Source organism: Hyla sarda, chromosome 2 (assembly GCF_029499605.1).
Source record: "Hyla sarda isolate aHylSar1 chromosome 2, aHylSar1.hap1, whole genome shotgun sequence".
NCBI lineage: Eukaryota > Metazoa > Chordata > Amphibia > Anura > Hylidae > Hyla > Hyla sarda.
Genome location: NC_079190.1, coordinates 28,474,983 through 28,494,395, shown reverse-complemented (window position 1 = coordinate 28,494,395; position 19,413 = coordinate 28,474,983). Strand labels below are relative to the sequence as shown.

At 45.5% G+C, this 19,413-nt stretch overlaps 1 protein-coding gene and 1 long non-coding RNA gene across 9 annotated transcripts in view; one reads left to right on the top strand and one right to left on the bottom strand.

Moving 5' to 3' along the window:
- Window positions 1-19,413, bottom strand: part of FAT3 (FAT atypical cadherin 3) — a 671,890-nt gene that overhangs the window by 321,061 nt on the left and 331,416 nt on the right. The gene's annotated exons all lie outside the window — the stretch shown is intronic.
- On the top strand, window positions 932-19,403 carry LOC130358328 (uncharacterized). 2 transcript variants are annotated; one of them, XR_008889471.1, is made up of 3 exons: window positions 932-1,117; window positions 17,471-17,629; window positions 19,210-19,403. It is a non-coding gene; the product is annotated as an uncharacterized LOC130358328 (long non-coding RNA). The 2 variants fall into 2 exon arrangements; XR_008889470.1 differs by having other exon boundaries at window positions 17,471-17,934.

Genomic DNA, 19,413 nt, shown 5'->3' with positions numbered 1-19,413 from the left:
AGCAAATGTTTGCTATGGGGATTTTCTCCTACTCTGGACAGTTCCTGACATGGACAGAGGCAGTTGCAGAGAGCAAAGTGATCAGACAGAAAAGAACTACACAACTTCCTCTGGAGCATACAGCAGTTGATAAGTACTGGAAGTATTAAGATTTTTAAATAGAAGTAATTAACGTTTCTGTATAACTTTCTGGCACCAGGTGATTTAAAAATAAATAAATAAATAAATTACTTTCTGAGTACTCCTTTAATAGTTGGCCGAAAGGCCAGACTGAAAACTAAGCAATATAGATAAAATATGGATAGTAAAATAAAAAAAGATTAAAAACTAACAAATCACCAAAAATGATTAAAAAAAATATGATTGACATAAAACAATACATTAAACCAATAGTCATTTTCTGATGTCCCTTTCATGTGCTTCTCTCTTGCAGTATTTGGAGCTGACGTGCTGAACCATCGAATGTAAAAGTGATGTATTTCTGCTACATGGTAACTTTTCCAGTCCGGTGATCCCCAAGCCCTTTCATGGGAAATGACTATTACTGTATATACTCGAGTATAAGCCCGGCTGTCCGGGCATGCTGGGAGTTGTAGTTTTGCAACATCTGGAGGTCCGCAGGTTGAAGACCACTGCCAGGCCTTCGTCATTATCCAGACCCCCCTTTAGTTTTCTACTCACCTCCCCTCGGTGGGAAGGAAGGGTGAGCTGGTCTGGGCCATCTATGCTGCAGGGGCCATCTGGTGGGGAGGGATAGTCGTTCGGGGCTGTCCATTTTCACCAGGAGGCCCTCTTCTCCGCTCCGGGCTGGCCCCGGACTAGTGACGTTGCCTTGACGACGACGCACAGGGACGTCCGTGTGCAGCAGACCTACCTGCGCATGAACGTCCCTGTGTGTCGTCGTCAAAGCAACATCACTAGTCCAGGGCTGGTCCCTGCGCAGCAGACGTCCCTGTGCGTCGTCAAGGCAATGTCACTAGTCCGGGGCCAGCCCGGAGCTGAGAAGAGGGCCTCCTGGTGAAAATGGACAGCCCGGAACGACTAACCCTCCCCACCAGATGGCCCCTGCAGCATAGATGGCCCAGACCAGCTCACCCTTCCTTCCCACCGAGGGGAGGTGAGTAGAAAACTAAAGGGGGGTCTGGATGATGACGAAGGCCTCAGTGGTCTTCAACCTGCGGACCTCCAGATGTTTCAAAACTACAACTCCCAGCATGCCAGGACAGCCGATGGCTGTCCGGGCATGCTGGGAGTTGTAGTTTTGCAACATCTGGAGGTCTGCAGGTTGAAGACCACTGATGAAGGGATTGACAAGCGGTGATGAGGAACGGGGGGCAATGATGACGGGGATCTGGATAATGACAGGGGGGTAAAAATGACAGGGTGATGATGACGGGGGTGATAATGACAGGGTGATGATAACAGGGTGATGATGACGGGGGTGAAAATCACGGGGTCTGGATGATTACATGGGGGGGGTGATGTATTTCCCACCCTAGGCTTATAGTCGAGTCAATAACTTTTCCTGGGTTTTTGGGGTGAAATTAGGGGCCTCGGCTTATATTCGGGTCGGCTTATACTCGAGTATATACGGTAAGTGTTTTGTGTCTATATTGCATTTTACCTCATCTGGCAAATTACTAGCAGAGAGATGTGTAAGTGTATGCGTCAAGGAAGCCCCGCCTCCAGCGAGAACTTATAGCTGGAAATTAGTTCTGTGTAGCCATTAGGGGAATTTCAGACCATTTCCCAGGGGCATCATTTAGGTACCTATTCAGAAACCCCTTGCTGTGTTAAATGTGATATTGATCCTCTTTTCGATCATGATGACTACTGTACCTTTGAGGACAGCTTTGCTAAGGCAGTCAATCATAAGCATGATGTATGAAACGGCTGTTACCTCATGGGCGTTGCCAGGGTCCGAGCTTCCCTGCATATTACTATGTGCACTGCTTTTTAAATAAAAAAGATTTGTCCACCTGAGAAGAACTCGGTGAGTGCAACACATTATTTCTACTGTAAATCTACTTATAAAAGGGTCTTGTGCATTATATCGGTGTTGAGCACCACCAATCTATGGACATTCTGGTTGCTTAAAGGGGTACTCCGCTGTTCAGCGTTTGGAACAAATGCTGATCAGTGGAGTACCCCTTTAAAGTCGTAGCCTATCTGTATGCTCCAGAGGTGTAGTTTCTTCCAGTCTGACCACAGTCTTCTCTGCTGCCACCTCTGTCCATGTCAGGAACTGTTCAGAGGTTCGCTATGGGGGATTTGCTCATGCTCTGGACAGTTCCTGAGGTGGCAGCAGAGAGCACTGTGGTCAGACTGGAAAGAGCTACACAACTTCCTCTGGAGCATACAGCAGCTGATAGGTGCTGGAAGGATTAATGGGGTACTCCGGTGGAAAACATTTTTGTTTTTTTATTTTTTATGAACTGGTGCCAGAAAATTTAACAGATTTGTAAATTATTTTTATTAAAAAATCTTTACCCTTCCTGTACTTTTTAGCAGCTGTATGCTACAGAGGAAATTCTGTTCTTTTTGAATTTCTTTTTTGTCTTGTCCACACTGCTCTCTGCTGACACCTGATGCCCGTATCAGGAACTGTCCAGAGCAGGAGAAAATCCCCATTGCAAACCTATGCTGCTCTGGACAGTTCCTGACACGGACAGAGGTGTCAGCAGAGAGCACTTCCTGTGGAACACAGCAGCTGTTGGGTGTGTCTCACTTCCAGAGTTGTCCAGAGAGAGAGGAGAGAAGGAGTTTTTTCCAGCAACCTTTTCCCCAGGAGGGTGTCAGACTCCTGGGAAGAGCCTCCTGCTATGGACCCACGGCCTTCCACCTCCCGTACTAGGCCGGTGGGGGGTGGGAGTGAGAGAGTTACGGCCGATTCCAAGGACGGGGTCAGAAGATCCAGCAGGCTCCGCAGTAATGTGGAGCCCACTCCCCCGTCCATCGCTGGAAACCGCAAGGCATACGGTAGGAAGATAACTGTTGTGTCTTCAGGGACTGTTTCTAATGTTACGGAACCCCAGCAATGGGGGGTGAAGGGACCCAGGGAGTCGCTTGCCACGTTTGGATCCCGCATGCAGGCAAAGCTGGTGGAATACGAACAGCTGGGAAAGAAGCTGAAAGTGTTAAGGGAGGATCTGAAGTTTGCCCGCTACCAGACAGATAACTCTGCCAAGGCTATGAGGGCTAAGTTTGCTGCTAGAGTGTGCGAGCTGAAGGCAGAGGAGCAGGAGGTGGTGAGAGCCCGAATGCAGATCATAGAGGGAGCGGGTATGTTTAAAGAAAAATTAAAAAACGAGGACCGCTATAAAATCATGCGGACCCCTGTGAAGGAGGAAGAGGATAGTCAGGGGGAGGAAGAACACCTGTGTGATACAGAGGAGAAGATGGAGGAAGGTGGTGAGGGAGATGGCGGCAGTGAGGGTGATGAGAGTGAGGGGGATGTGTGTGATACCCCGTGTACCCCTAAGACCTCTGTCACCCCAAGTGCAGAATATATTAACCCTGCTCAAGTCGCCTTACCAACCACCTCAGAGGAAAGCGACAGTAGTGATGGTGGTGACAGCGGCCCAGTCGGTGGGGGGCTCCTGCGGGCCATAGTGATGCAGGAGTCACCCACCCGTCTGGAAAATTTCAGTTTTGGCCAGGACCTGGGCCCTGAGGAGAATAAAAGGAAGAAAAAGAACAGGAGGAAGAAAAAGGCTGAGGAGCAAGTCATGTTTGTTTTCTCCCCTATCCAGCAGTCTGGGCCACCTGAGAAGTTGGTTCAGACTGCTGGGCCCCCCACCCTGCCAGATCCAGTTTCTGCTGTGGAACGGGACCAGCACGGGGGGTACAGTGCTGCATCCAACATGGCCGTGGGTGCTACAGTCACGCATCCTGCTGGTAGGGAAGAGCAGGATGGGTTAATGGTGGGTGTCCCTGGCATTGTTATCAGCTCTGCAGGGCACTCCCCTGAGAGGGGGGGGAGTGTCCAGGCACCGGGACCCGCTGCTGATCCCGTGCAGTCAGGCGCAGTGTGTGGCATGGACGCTGTAGGGATTTCCCCTGTGAGGGAGGAGGGTCCCTGCAAGTCAGTGGCAGGTGGAGGGGCAGAGGTGCGCTTGGAGGGGCAGCCTCGGCCTCGGGATGTGATGTCTGCGGTGACATCCCACATGGAGGAGGAATCAGCATCGCCGACAGAGATCCAGCTAAAGCCCGTCCTGGCCAGCCCAGAGGTAGTGGGTGAAGCAGCGGCTGATCCCAAAAACACTGCTAATAAAACCAAAAGCAATGTCACTACAAGGTGTGTGAATGATGGGAGTAGTAGTGCTGTGGATGAAAGGAGTGTATGTGGGAGTGATGGTGGAGTGAATGTGAGGAGTGGTAATGGAGTGAATAGGAGGAGTGGTAGTGGAGTGAATGGGCGGGGTGGCAGTGATGCAGATGGGAGGAGTGGTAGTGGAGTGAGTGGTGGTGGTGGATTGAATGGGAGGAGTGGTGGTGGTGGTGCGGATGGGAGGAGTGGTAGTGGAGTGAATGGGCGGGGTGGTAGTGGAATGAGTGGGAGTGGTGCAGATGGGAGGAGTGATAGTGGAGTGAATGAGAGGAGTAGTAGTGGTGTGTATAATAGTGACGTTTGTGGCAGTGCAGGTGGTTTAGGTGGGGCCGTAGGGACAGGGTCTGGTCCGGCTGCCCCCTCGGTCGCCAGGAGTTATGCCAGCGTGGCGGCCGGGGGTTCAGTGGGATCTTTACCTCCTGTATCTGGTGACGGTCAGTTGCAACGGCGCCTCCTGGAGGCACTAAAGAGAGGAGAAAGGACGCTCCAGGTAGAGGGAAAGGAGATGGACCTATCTTTCTGGGTGGAGAGACATGGTCTGGGAGCATTCCGACAGAGAAATGGGGAGACTGTATGGTCCCTCCAGACACCCGGGCAGGAGGTAGGTCGCAGGAATGTGGCCCGTCTGGTCTGGAAAGGCGAAGATGCGTGCCCCCAAAGGGGCAAAGTGGTGGAGCTTCTCTTCCAGATGGGTTTCAGGGCTAGGGACATCTTTGCCCTGATCCACCCTTTCGGCTCCTCTGAGTTTGACGTCAGCTTTGTTAGGCCGGAGGGACTAGATCTCTTCTGGTCTAATTATGAGCTGGTGAAAAACGAGCCCGGATGGCGAGATTTCGCTGTAAAAGCGGTATCTCGCCAGAGTATGGTAAGGAAAGTGACCGTTTTGACCCGTAACGAGTCACTTTCTTGTTATGACATTATGACCTGGCTGGGCAGGTACGGGGAGGTGACGGACATCCCCCGGAAAAACTTTGATGAGCACAATATATGGTCTGGGGCCTGGACGTTTTCCGTCCGTCTCAGGCGTTCCGGGAACACTGTCACCCACATTCCTTCGGCCGCCTTCCTGGGACGCGACAGAATTCAGATCTTCTACCAGGGGCAGCCGAAGCTGTGTCACAGGTGTGGTGACCCAAACCACTTTAGTGCCAACTGCACTCAGCAGATATGCGCCCTCTGCTGTGGGGTGGGTCACCTGGCGGCCACCTGTGGGCAGATTCGGTGTAACTTGTGTGGTGACTTAGGTCACCCGTTCAGCCGGTGTCCGCGCTCGTTCTCTAATGCTGTGACCGCCCCGTCTGGGGAAAGCCTAACAGTTGCCCCAGCGGGGGAGGGGACCAGTGGAGGAGAGGGGGCACCAAAGCCAGTGAAGGAAAAACATAAGACCCCCTCTATGCGGAGGCGAGAGGAGAAGCGCAGGTTGGAGAGGGCCCTTGAGAATGCCCAGGTGCCAGGGGTAGCTCGGGGTCCCACTCCAGACACTGGCTCAGAAGGAGGTCAGAATAACTCTGAGGCTTTGGGTGAGGCCAAACTGGACGAGGAGATAGGGAGACTGCGTAGGGAAGAAGGTCAAGATGCTCCTTCCTCCAGTCATACCTCTGAATTCGAAACTGTGGATGAGGAGGAGGAGGAGGGGCAGACAGTAAATGGTGGCCAGAAAAAGAAGAGGAGGAAGAAGTGTAAGAGTAAGGTGGCGCCGTCCTCCTCTTCAATTGTAGCCTCAGACCATAGAAGGAACAACTCAGTCTCTGACCCTCTGATCGTCCTTTCGAATCGATATGAGGCCCTCGGGGATACCATCTCCCCTCCTCTTCTCGAGGGTCAGGAGGCAGTGCGGCCTCCAGGAGGTACCGAGCCTCCTTCCTCTGGGGTAGTTTCCTCAGGGGGAGAGGTAGCACCAGGTGCCGGAGGTAAAGATCCTGGGATGGATATGTCCCAGAGTTTAAAAAGAAGTAAAGGGTCTTCCTCTGATTCCGATGGGGGTGGAGGGAAGGAGAGGAAGAAGGTTTAAGGGGTGAGGCCATCTAACTCAATCACCCATGATGGTGGCACTCACCCCACTGACGCTGGCATCTATTAACTGTGCCAGTATAAAGTCAGATACGGCTAGATTTGCAGCCTTTGATTTTCTCGGCCGTGTTGAAGCCGACATTTTCTTTTTACAAGAGACCAGGTTGTCAGATCTTGCCTCTCTGGCAAAAGCCAGGAGAGAGTGGAGGCGCGGTCCCTCCCACTGGTCTCTTGCGGCTGAGCCGTATAGTGGGGTGGCGGTCTTTTTTTCCGCTCCTGTTGAATGCAGACGGGTTATTGAGCTAGAAATGGGGAGGTGCCTGATCATTGATGTCTTCATGAAGGGACAAGAGCTCCGGCTCATTAACATCTACGCCCCGCAAACTAAGCGGGGCCGTAAAGATCTCTTTATGAGGATTAAGCCCTTTCTTTTTACGAGTCGGCAGGTGATCTTTGGAGGGGACTTCAATAATGTCACGAGGTCCCAGGATAGGAGAGGCTCCAATGGTCCACTGACTTGCGATAGTGTGGCACTAATTAGCATAACTAGAGAAGCTCGCCTAGAGGACGCCCACATCCGGAGCCCCTCGGGCCACGCGGGTTTCACCTATCATCAAGGTAGCCGCAGGTCTAGAATAGACAGGTTTTATTTAAAGGAGGAAGCTGTCTCTTCCACAGTGTCCGTGGTTGAGGTGGAGTTCTCCGATCACTGTATGATTTTGTTTTCCCTGAATGTTTCAGAGACCCCCCGGATGGGTAAAGGTTATTGGAAGCTGAATTCGTCCCTCCTGGTGGAAGCGGAGGTAAGACAGTCCTTTGAGGATTTTCTTCAGAGTCAGGTACCTTTACTGGATCTTTGTAGTAATAAGCTGGAGTGGTGGGAGATATTCAAGAAGCGGGTTGCGGGGTTCTTCCGCCAGCTCTCGAGCCTCAGGTCCCTGAACAGGTATCGCTTGTATCAGGGTCTGAGGAGGAAACTCGAGCTTCTTGTCTCGACTGGAGGTAGCCGAGAGGATATCTCCAGAGTGAAATCCTTGCTGATGAGGTGTCAGTACGATAGGCACGCATCTTTGGTTTTTGAGAGGGATTTCGGGAAGTACCGCTCGCCCGACCCTTACAGAAACTGTAAGATGTCAGTGAGCAGTAAAGTCATTTCAGGACTGATCGATAGTACAGGATCTCTGAATCGGTCCAGATCGGGGATCTTGGAGGTCGTCAGATCCTTCTACTCGCACCTCTTGGGAAGGAAGGATCTAGATCGAGACGGGATGTCGGTTTTCCTGGCTGAAACCTTTCCTGAGCCAGGGGTAGACCCCTCTCTTGATGTTTTGGCAGAAGAAATCAGGGAAGAGGAAGTGAGACTGGCGATCGAGGGGCTTGCCCCTAAGAAGTCGCCAGGTCCGGATGGCTTAACATCCGAGTGGTACAGGACCTTTAAGGAGTCTTTAGCTCCCCTCTTGACTGAGGTATTCAATGAGTGTCTCTCCTCGGGCACTCTGCCGAAGTCAATGAGGAGGTCAGCCCTGATTCTCCTGTCAAAGGGTAAAGATCCTAGCCGGATTGAGAATTGGAGGCCCATAGCTCTTCTCAATACGGACAGGAAGCTTCTGGCCAAGATACTGTTTAATCGGCTGGTGAAGTTTGCACCCCGGCTCCTTTCGGGGGCCCAGCACTGCTCTGTTCCAGGCCGAGGCACCTTAAGTGCTGTCCTCAGTGTCAGGGAGGCAGTGGAGCGGAGTAGTGCGGGTCTCTGGAAGGGGTACATGCTGTCCTTGGATCAGGCCAAAGCATTTGATCGGGTGAACCATGACTACCTCTGGTCCGTCCTACTGAGATATGGCTTACCAAGTACTTTTGTTAATTGGCTTAAGATCTTGTATGCAGGGGCAGAGAGTTTCCCGCTTGTGAACGGTTGGTCTGGCCGCTCTTTTGAGGTGGGGTCCGGAGTCCGTCAGGGTTGTCCTTTGAGCCCGCTTTTATACGTGTTTGCGATCGATCCCTTCGTCCGGAGGGTAGATTGTGGGCCGTTGGCGGGAGTCGGGATGAGTCTGGCGGAGCTGGATGTCGCCCAGAGAGTGGTGGCATACGCTGATGATGTCACCATTTTCGTGTCCTCGAGAGAGGAGGTCGATGTGGTGATGTCAGAAGTGGACCGCTACTCTGAGGCATCCGGGTCTAAGATCAACCGGGATAAGTGTGAGAGTCTCTGGCTGGGAGGGGGAGATCCCACGTTTGATCTCCCGGACACCCTTCCAGGGCCCCAAGAGTCAGCAAAAGTTTTGGGCATCACTTTCGGCCAGGATGATTATCCCACCAAAAACTGGGATGGTAAGCTCCAGGATGCCGCTCAGAAGGTGGACCAATGGAAGGGTTGGTCTATGACCCTCAGGGAAAGGGTACACCTGATCAAATCGTACCTGCTCCCCTTGTTTATCTATCTGGGCAGCGTATGTATCTTACCAGAGGCTTACTACACTAGGATCTACAGCCTGTTTTTCCAACTGTTATGGGGGAACAGGATGAACCTAGTCAAGAGGGAGGTTACGTACCGCACGAGGAGACTAGGGGGTTTATCTATGGTAAATCCTGTGGTGTTCTTAACAAACACCTTCTTGAAAGCTAACATCTCAAACCTCTGGTCAGAGAGGGCTCCTCCGTGGGTAATCTCCTGCAGGGAATGGTTTCGGCCTTTCTTCCAGGAATGGGAGACAGGAGGGCAAGTGAAGGACCTCCGTACGCCACACGGATATCTTCCGGCTTATGCTACCCCGACTCTGAAGGCGATACGTCGGTGGGGTCTGGGAGTGTGGGAGATCAGGACCCAGTCAAGGCAGTTCCTTGACAAACGGGTTCTGTTGACCCACTTCCAGAAGCCTCTGGCGCTCAGGGACTGCCCAGGTCGGGATCTGAGGGTGGGGTTGTACCTTTTAAACATGAAAAGGATCCCCCAGAAGTTTTGGGACTTGGCCTGGCGCTGCTTTCAGGGGAAGCTATATGTGAGGGACAATTTGAAGTGTAGGAGCTCTGATGACCGGGGATGTCCCAGAGAAGAGTGCGAGGACATGCTGGAAAGCATGGACCACTTCCTGCTTCATTGTCCCTTTAATATAGGGGTCTACAACCGGGTGGGTGCTTCCATTGGCTGGAGTCAGCTTGCCGGCCTTACCTATCCGGAGTGGGCTTATGGGGCATTCAGGAACCTGGGTGGCCGAGACCGGGGCACTTTATTTGTAGTCAGCTTAGTAGTTAGGTACTACACGTGGAACGCACGGTGTCTAGTATCTACACAGCGGAAAGTCCTCTCCGAGGTGGAGGTCTGTAGGAACATCACCGGTGACCTCGGGAAGATCAGGTCTTTGGAGTATGGCAGTCTTGGTACCAGCAGGGCTTCTCTCCTGTGGAGAGGTTTTTCATTTGATGTGCCCTAGGTACTAGACCTCTTGGGTAGAGTACCCCTTTTTCTGGTTAGGGATAGCAATGTAGGGACAGAGAGAGGGTGAGTGCAGGGTCAGTTTGTTGAAGGGATAACAGTAGGGTGAGTCATAGGGAAAAGTTAGTGGAGAGAGTTTATAAAGTAACATCAGGATTGCCATCCTTCTTCCTGGTGGTGGGCTATGCATGTACACCCTAGTCTTTTTGTTTTGTTTTCAGAATATGGATTGCGTAAAGGGCTTACAGGCGACCGAACTTGGGCCTAAGTTGGGTTGTATTGTTTTGTATATGTTATGTTATGAAGTTGTATTTGTATAGTTGGTTTTGGGTATAGATTAGGTTGGGTGGGGGAATTGGTGGGTTGGTGGATGTTTGGAGGGACTGGCATGGGTCAGTTGTGGACTGGACTCGATATCCATGGACTATGGACTCTGACCCATGTCAATGTGGGTGGTTGTGTGGGTAATGGGTTAGTCTAGTGTAGGATGTCATGTGTTTTGTAGGTGTATATTTTGGTTTGTTGGTGTATATAGTTTATGTATGTATTTGCATTTAGGTTATGTATTTGTGTTTTTATATTCGTATTGTATATATTATTATATAGTATGGATTGGTTATCTTATTTGAGGGGATGGGGATAGGCAGTCGGATCAGATTTAGTTAGCATTTTTATATTACTTTAATTTAATATTGGTTGTATTATGGTAGTGTAGATTAAAAAAAGGGTATGTATGTGTATGTATGTATGTGTATATGTATATATATATATATATATATATATATGTATATATGTATGTATATATGTATATATGTGTATATATGTGAGGGAAAAAATTTAATTTTAGTAAAAAAATAAAAAATAAAAATAAAAAAAATATATATATAAAAAAACATATATAAAAAAAAAAAGGGGGGGGTTGTGGTGGTGGTGGGGGTTTTGGGGTGGGTTAGTTGTGAATGTAATGTGTGGTTGAGTTTTACCAAGTCTGGTTGTTTTTTTAGTTAAAGCTAAGTAAAGCTATTTTTATGTTTATGTAAAGAATGTGTGGGTATGTGTGTGTGATAGTATTTTTGATAATTTATATGTAGGTATAATGTTATGTGTTTAGTTAGTTTAGTTAAGTTGGGCTGGCCAGTTAGGCAGGTTTTGTTGTGTTGTGTTTTGTTAATGCTAGTTAAGCCTGTTTTTCTGTTTTGTTAAGTTTTTATATATTTATAATAAAAAGAGCGTCAGCAGAGAGCACTGTGGACAAGACAAAAAGAAATTCAAAAATAACAGAATTTTCTCTGTAGCATACAGCTGCTAAAAAGTACTGGAAGGGTAAAGCTTTTTTAATAGAAGTCATTTACAAATCTGTTTAACTTTCTGGCACCAGTTGACTTATAAAGACCTAAAAAAATAAAATTTTTCAACCGGAGTACCCCTCTTTTTTTTATATACAAGTAATTTACAAATCTGTATAACTTTCTTGATTTATTTTAATATAAAAATCCTGGCATGGTAGAGAAAATACTAACTACTGGCCATGCGGCAACCCTAGCTTCCCAGCTTCATCTGCTATCTTAATGGCAGTGTTTCCCAACTAGTATGCCTCCAGCTGTTGCAAAGCTACAACTCCCAGCATGCCCGGACAGCCATTGGCTGTCCGGGCATGCTGGGAGTTGTAGTTTTGCAACAGCTGGAGGCACACTGGTTGGGAAACACTGTTCAGAACAGATTATTATTATATAGTAATAAATGCAAAACATTATTAAAGGGGTACTCCGGTGGAAAACTTTTTTTTTTTAAATGAATTGGTGCCAGAAAGTTAAACAGATTTGTAAATTAGGGAAATGTAGATATGTGTAGCTCAACCACAGAAAAATGAGCGAGGTTAACTAAAAGCTCTCCCCCACAGAGAGATGCAGAAAAGTGAAAAAATAGAATATTAGTCCTCAGCTCAATATCAGGGCCCTGCGGGAACGCACTATTTAATATTTATTAAATACCATTTATACATTAATTGTGTTTTTTCTCTATTATTGATACCAGACATCCCCCATTAATCTTTTTTCTGATATTGAGCTGAGGACTAATATTCTATTTTTTCAGATTTGTAAATTACTTCTATTAAAAAAATCTTTATCCTTCCAGTACTTATAAGCAGCTGTATGCTACAGAGGAAATTCTTTGCTTTTTGAATTTCTTTTTTTGTGTTGTCCCCATTGCTCTCTGCTGACACCTCTGTCCGTGTCAGGAACTGTCCAGAGTAGTATAGGTTTGCTATGGGGATTTTCTCCTGCTCTGGACAGTTCCAGATACGGGCATCAGGTGTCAGCAGACAGCACTGTGGACAAGACAAAAAATAAATTCAAAAAGCAAAGAATTTCCTCTGTAGCATACAGCCGCTAATAAGTACTGGAAGGATAAATATTTTTTTAATAGAAGTCATTTACAAATCTGTTTAACGTTCTGGCACCAGTTGATTTTTTAAAAAAAGTACCCCTTTAAATAGATATTTGTAGTTAAATTGTAGCAGGAAGGCAGGTAGCAAGGACAAGACGCATCCGCCTAAAGTTTAGAAATATCTTTGAAAAAAGTTTCGAGCCTATCTATAAGAAAACACGCCGTTAGATTAAAGGGTTTGCACAATTTTTTGGAAATCCCTCCCGTTGCATGTTCTGGTGAAATACTATTAAGTACGTCTTAAGCCTAAATGGATGGAGTGACAGATAGCGGATGTCAGTATGTCAGGCTATGGGGAAGCATTAGACGAGACTTTCCCCCGCAGTCAGCATTTCGATTACCTTTCTACCTAATCCAAATGGCCTAATAGATGCAGCCGGCTGCAAAGTAAGGAAAATCTGCTGATCACAGGAAATTGGGGAAAAAAATAATAATGATAACTTTAAGTAAAACACCAGGAGTCTACGCGCTTACATGAGAGGCTATTAACCTACTGTCTAAAATAATACTCCGAGTCTATTAGGACTGTGCCAGCCATGCAGATCCTAGCAGAGATCACAGCTCCGGGAGCTAAAGGAACTGTCCGCAATAATCACGAAAAATCATTCACGGGTTTATTTTATGTAATCGAGAAATAAAAATATCATTACGGACGCATGATCTTCGCCATAAAGGGTATGTCCATCTTTAAACATCAGCATAATGTGTATATATAGATTTAGACTAGGCAAAAATACATCCTGTATTATACTCCAGAGCTGTACTCACTATTCTGCAGGTGAGATCACTGTGTACATACATTACATTACTTATCCTGTACTGATCCAGAGTTATATCCTGTAAATCTTTTTATTAGAAAAATGTAAATCATAACAAAAAACAAAACCAGCACAACTTTGCCATAACTGAAAACAACAACATAAAATAACATAAACCCAAACTTTACATTTCAAATAAAAGAACATAAATCCTGCCTAACCGGCCAGCCCAGTTTTCCATTGAAAATACTAGAGACGCACCTTACTTAACCAAATATCTAACAACACTCACATACATACTCAACTTGCATTGCCAAAAAGGAAACATAACCAGAGTTATATCCTGTATTATACTCCAGAGCTGTACTCACTATTCTGCTGGTGAGGTCACTGTGTACATACATTACATTATTTATCTTGTACTGATCCTGAGTTATATCCTGTATTTTACTCCAGAGCTGTACTCACTATTCTGCTGGTGGGGTCACTGTGTACATACCTTACGTTACTTATCCTGTACTGATCCTGAGTTATATCCTGTATTAAACTCCAGAGCTGTGCTCACTATTCTGCTGGTGGGTCACTGTGTACATACATTACATTACTTATCTTGTACTGATCCTGAGTTATATCCTGTATTATACTCCATAGCTGTACTCACTATTCTGCTGGTGAGGTCACTTTGTACATACATTACATTACTTATCCTATACTGATCCTGAGTTATATGCTTTATTATACTCCATAGCTGTACTCACTATTCTGCTGGTGAGGTCACTGTGTAAATACATTACATTACTGATCCTATACTTATCCTGAGTTATATCCTTTATTATACTCCAGAGCTGTACTCACTATTCTGCTGGTGAGGTCACTTTGGACATACATTACATTACTTATCCTGTACTGATCCTGAGTTATATCCTGTATTATACTCCAGAGCTGTACTCACTATTCTGCTGGTGAGGTCACTGTGTACATACATTACATAACTTATCCTGTACTGATCCTGAGTTATATCCTGTATTATACTCCAGAGCTGTACTCACTATTCTGCTGGTGGGGTCACTGTGTACATACATTACTTTTCATGTACTGATCCTTTAAATTGCTATTTGCAGACATCATCGTTAATCTCTCTAGTCTAACGTATAGAAGAAGACCATCTAAGACCATAATCTGATAATTATGCAAACCTGTACATGGCCCTTCCTCCATCCAACCTATTAATAACATTGACAATGAAATAAGATAGTATCCCTGCAAGAATTTTAGTAAAAACATGTCCACACTCAAGATAATACAAAACAAAGCTACAATAACTGAATTATTAAAATGTAAACTCATGGCCGGGAGAAGCAAAGATCTAAAAGAAATGTTGTTTCGGGCCATTCGGGAGAAATCACTATTTAGCCGACTTCATGTTTATCGGAGCTGCCGTTTTGCCAATGAGCCCTCTTGGGGACGAAGGCACTGAGGCGAAAATGACTAGAAAATACATTAGAATGGTGACGGGAAGTGTAACGGTATGGCCGTCCATTTATATCTCCTCCTTATGAATGTTGCTGTACTCGACAACACACGATGCGCGGCCTCTTTCTATCACCTTTTATGACTTTATTATATTATTCAGCTTTCGTCTTTTGTAATTTTTTAGCTTCTCAAAAAACACAACAACAACAAAAAAAAACATCTCTTGGGTTCTACATAGGAAAGTTTATTCAGTGCCTAAAAAAAAAACTAATTTTCTGCGTCTTGTGTTGTGTGTTTATATACAGTAATATAGTGGACCCCTAAGGGTCTCCGGGGCCCCACATCACACATTGCAGAGTTAATGGTTCATCAACGCCATGGCAATTAGTTAGAAGTATTCAGCGTACAATGTGGCGGTGTAGGATGTCCTCTGCTTCACCCTGACATTGTCATCTGGACCGGTGGTTTACTGTGGGATGCCGAGTCCACAATCTTATTCATTATTAATTCTTTAGGACTACACTGGATGAATGCGACATCTGAGACATAAAGTATAATAAAGAAAAGAGCCAACATCTCTGTATGTTTACAATAAGAAACAATTCTGAACGATTACAGCAATGCACAATTATACATTGGGCATTTACAATTCTGCAAGCTTCAGAGCTGGAATCTCCCAGCATTGTTTGTGGGTAAATTGTTAGGATCAGTACAGGATACAAAATGTAATGTATGAACACAATGACTCCACCAGCAGAATAGTGAGTGCAGCTCTGGAGTATAATACAGGATATAACTCAGGATCAGTACAGGATAAGTAATGTAATGTATGTCCAAAGTGACCTCACCAGCAGAATAGTGAGTACAGCTCTGGAGTATAATAAAGGATATAACTCAGGATAAGTATAGGATAAGTAATGTAATGTATGTACATAATGACTCCACCAGCAGAACAGTGAGTGCAGCTCTGGAGTATAATACGGGATATAACTCAGGATCAGTACAGGATAAGTAATGTAATGTATGTCCAAAGTGACCTCACCAGCAGAATAGTGAGTACAGCTCTGGAGTATAATAAAGGATATAACTCAGGATAAGTATAGGATAAGTAATGTAATGTATGTACACAGTGACCTCACCAGCAGAATAGTGAGTACAGCTATGGAGTATAATAAAGCATATAACTCAGGATCAGTATAGGATAAGTAATGTAATGTATGTACAAAGTGACCTCACCAGCAGAATAGTGAGTACAGCTATGGAGTATAATACAGGATATAACTCAGGATCAGTAGAAGATAAGTAATGTAATGTATGTACACAGTGACCCACCAGCAGAATAGTGAGCACAGCTCTGGAGTTTAATACAGGATATAACTCAGGATCAGTACAGGATAAGTAATGTAAGGTATGTACACAGTGACCCCACCAGCAGAATAGTGAGCACAGCTCTGGAGTTTAATACAGGATATAACTCAGGATCAGTACAGGATAAGTAATGTAAGGTATGTACACAGTGACCCCACCAGCAGAATAGTGAGCACAGCTCTGGAGTTTAATACAGGATATAACTCAGGATCGGTAGAGGATAAGTAATGTAATGTATGTACACAGTGATCTCACCAGCAGAAAAGTGAGTGCAGCTCTGGAGTTTAATACAGGATATAAATCAGGATCAGTACCAGATCAGTACCCCAGCCCCAGATCTATGGAGATTATCAGTGGTCTTGTATGTCTTCCATTTCCTAATAATTGCTCCCACAGTTGATTTAATCACACCAAGCTGCTTGCCTATCAGATTTAGTCTTCCCAGCCTGGTGCAGGTCTACATTTGTGTTTCTGGTGTCCTTCGACAGCTCTTTGGCCTTGGCCATAGTGGAGTTTGGAGTGTGACTGTTTGAGGTTGTGGTAGGTGCCTTTTATACTGATAACAAGTTCAGACAGGTGACATTAATACAGGTAACGAGTGGAGGACAGAGGAGACTCTTAAATAAGAAGTTACAGGTCTGTGAGAGCCAGAAATCTTGCTTGTTTGTAGGTGACCAAATATTTTCCACCATAATTAGCAAATAAATTCTTTAAAAATCAGACAATGTGATTTTATGGATTTTTTTTTTCTCATGCTGTCTCTCATAGTTGAGGTATACCTATGATGAAATTTACAGGCGCCTCGCTCATGTTTTTAAGTGGGAGAACTTACACATTTGGTGGTAATAAATCGTGGGTTTATTCACACATCTGTGCAAAAACAGCAATGTTTCGGCTCAACAATAGAGCCGTTCTCAAGCATAGCAAACAGTGTATCATAGTGTCTATATATACACTATAATGTGGCAGATGTGGGAGGTAGGAATCCCGGCACGGGTTTCCTAAACCTTCCCGTGGGTGACGACTTCGGCGCTGCAGCGCTACACCGGCGGTGTAGCGCTGCAGCGCCGAAGTCATCACCCACGGGAAGGTTTGGGAAACCCGTGCCGGGATTCCTACCTCCCACATCTGCCACATTATCTTATCCACCGTCTCCAACGGGACTGACGGCCAGCTGCTCCCGGCGTACCTGCGAAAAGACACCTGCTCAAAGCTTACATCAGTGTTGCGCCTGAAATTAGCGCAACACTTAAAGGTGAGCAGTCTCTTATCTCTCTACTAACCATCCGTTATCCACAGATAACCACAGGCACTATATTAGCGCCACATCCCCTACATACTATATATACACTATGATACACTGTTTGCTATGCTTGAGAAAAGGTCTATTGTTGAGCCGAAACGTCGCTGTTATTGCACAGATGTGTGAATAAACCCACGATTTATTGATCACAATTTTGGAGTGTCGCTTCTACTTTCATCTATTGGATATTATTCTGGGAATCGGTCTGTTCCTGAAGCTGAGCACCAAGACGGATCTGGATTCCTTAGCACGGTGCTCCTCCTCATCTTTAATGTCCATATATATATATATATATATATATATATATATATATATATATATATATTGGGTTGTCTATTTGTTTATTTCAGTAAATCCCAGAAGAACATGAAAGGAAGAATCTGAGCAATTTCTGCAGAAAACTTCCTGTGCCTGATCCAGAAGCTGTCATTTGAACAGCAGTAGATGCATTTCCTAATGTAAAGAACCCGCGTGCGTTGTGCCGACTACAAGCTGTACTTAATTTTTTTGTGAGTGCTGGAGTTAAAATAGCAGCTCATTTGGAGACGACGTCTGAGCCTCAGACACGGAGGGCAGGTGTTCCACAATGTTCTCTTTCCATTTTGTAGAAAATTGAAAGATTTAATGTTGCAAACAGGGGCATACAGAGTACTGTGGAAGCAGCAGGGTCCACGGGAAGAGATGCGCAGAACATGTACCTAACTGGACGCTGCTGTGAGCAATACCCTGTCCGCCTTGTTATTTCAAGGTTCCTGACGCCACATGAAATGAACAAAAGGACCCCCCACGGTGGTGCAGTCACTTAGAGGTGAAGGTATAATGACTGTGTGTAGGAATTGCTGCCTTGACCTGTTTTCTTCTGCCGGCTGAAAGATGTAATGTGTTTCAGATAGGAGTAGTAGAGGGTTAAACGTATCAGTATCATGTTCTATAGGATTAAGATTTTCATTTCTTCCATTGTTATATTTTTTTTATATTTGGGGTGGGGGGGGGGGGCCATGGTGGTGGGTGGTGGGGGGAAACTATATATCATGGTTACACTGCAATTCTTTCTCACCAGGATAGTAGAATTAGGCCACATCTGTATTGTTTCTGATAGTAACCATAATGCAGTGCCAGATCCATCATACGATGCATCTGGGGGACTTCATTGACGTGCAACAGGGTCCGTTGTGTTCCAAAGCAGATGTAAACCAGAATTAGAATACAATTCTAAGCCCAGGTCTTAGCTTTGATGCTATAATAAGGGTTATCCCTTGGTGCTGGGGAGGGAAAATAGAAGAAAGGCAGGAAGAATTAAAAAGATGGTGAATCAGATGGAGGAGAATGGGAGCTGCAGGAGACCAGTGGGGGGACCAGGGGGTAGGAATTTTTCTTATTTTTTTTTCTATTTTTCCCCACTGTACCTTAGCACCATATTATTAAACAGAAAAGGCTGGAATACCCCTTTAACTCATTTGGTAGGTTAAGGAGTATACCATTTAGGACTAAGCACATCCTTGCATTACACTGATAAACCATTTACGTTGAAATTCCTCATGCAATGCCTCATTTTCCCTGTGGGGGCACTGTGAGAAAAAAGAAAACTTGTTGCTGGATTTCCCCCAGAGATTATGCCTGATTATGGTTTTGGATTTTGCTGATTGAAGCCAAAGCCATCCAGGAATTTTCTCTGCAGATGCCTTTAGTATTACGTGTTGACTATTTAGATGACTGACCTGTCCATAAAATACAAGAATGACTAATGTTCACTGGAACAGAAACCATTTGTGGGGGGTTTCATATGGGAGATACCACTGGATGGTGTCAATCTGGCCTAATTTAAAGATAACAGTATATTATCAAAGTCAAAGGCCTAAAGTAATCTGCTGAAAAAAATAGATTTTTAGCTACCAACCAAGTACTAACTTTCCAATAGAGTCTAGCCTACAGTACCAGTAGTTACAATAAATAAAATCCCCTAAAAACCACAATAGCTATATGTGACTCCTATGAGAAGCAGACCCAACCAACATTCACATTTGTGTTCTAGTATGGGATTTGTTCAGTATGTAATGTCTACTACTACAGTACAAAAATATTCTTCCAGATTATCCAGCATTGTGTGAAATTGGCCTAACTATGGGCCTAAGGCTGAACATACACTTTAGATCACTGTTGGCTGAACTTACTGATTTTATAAGAAGATGGAGGCCTCTAACTTGTGGGGGAAAGGAGAATCATATCCAGGACAAGCCATCAGTCAGTGACCATCTACAACAAACACTTAAAAATAAAACTTTTTGAAACCTTA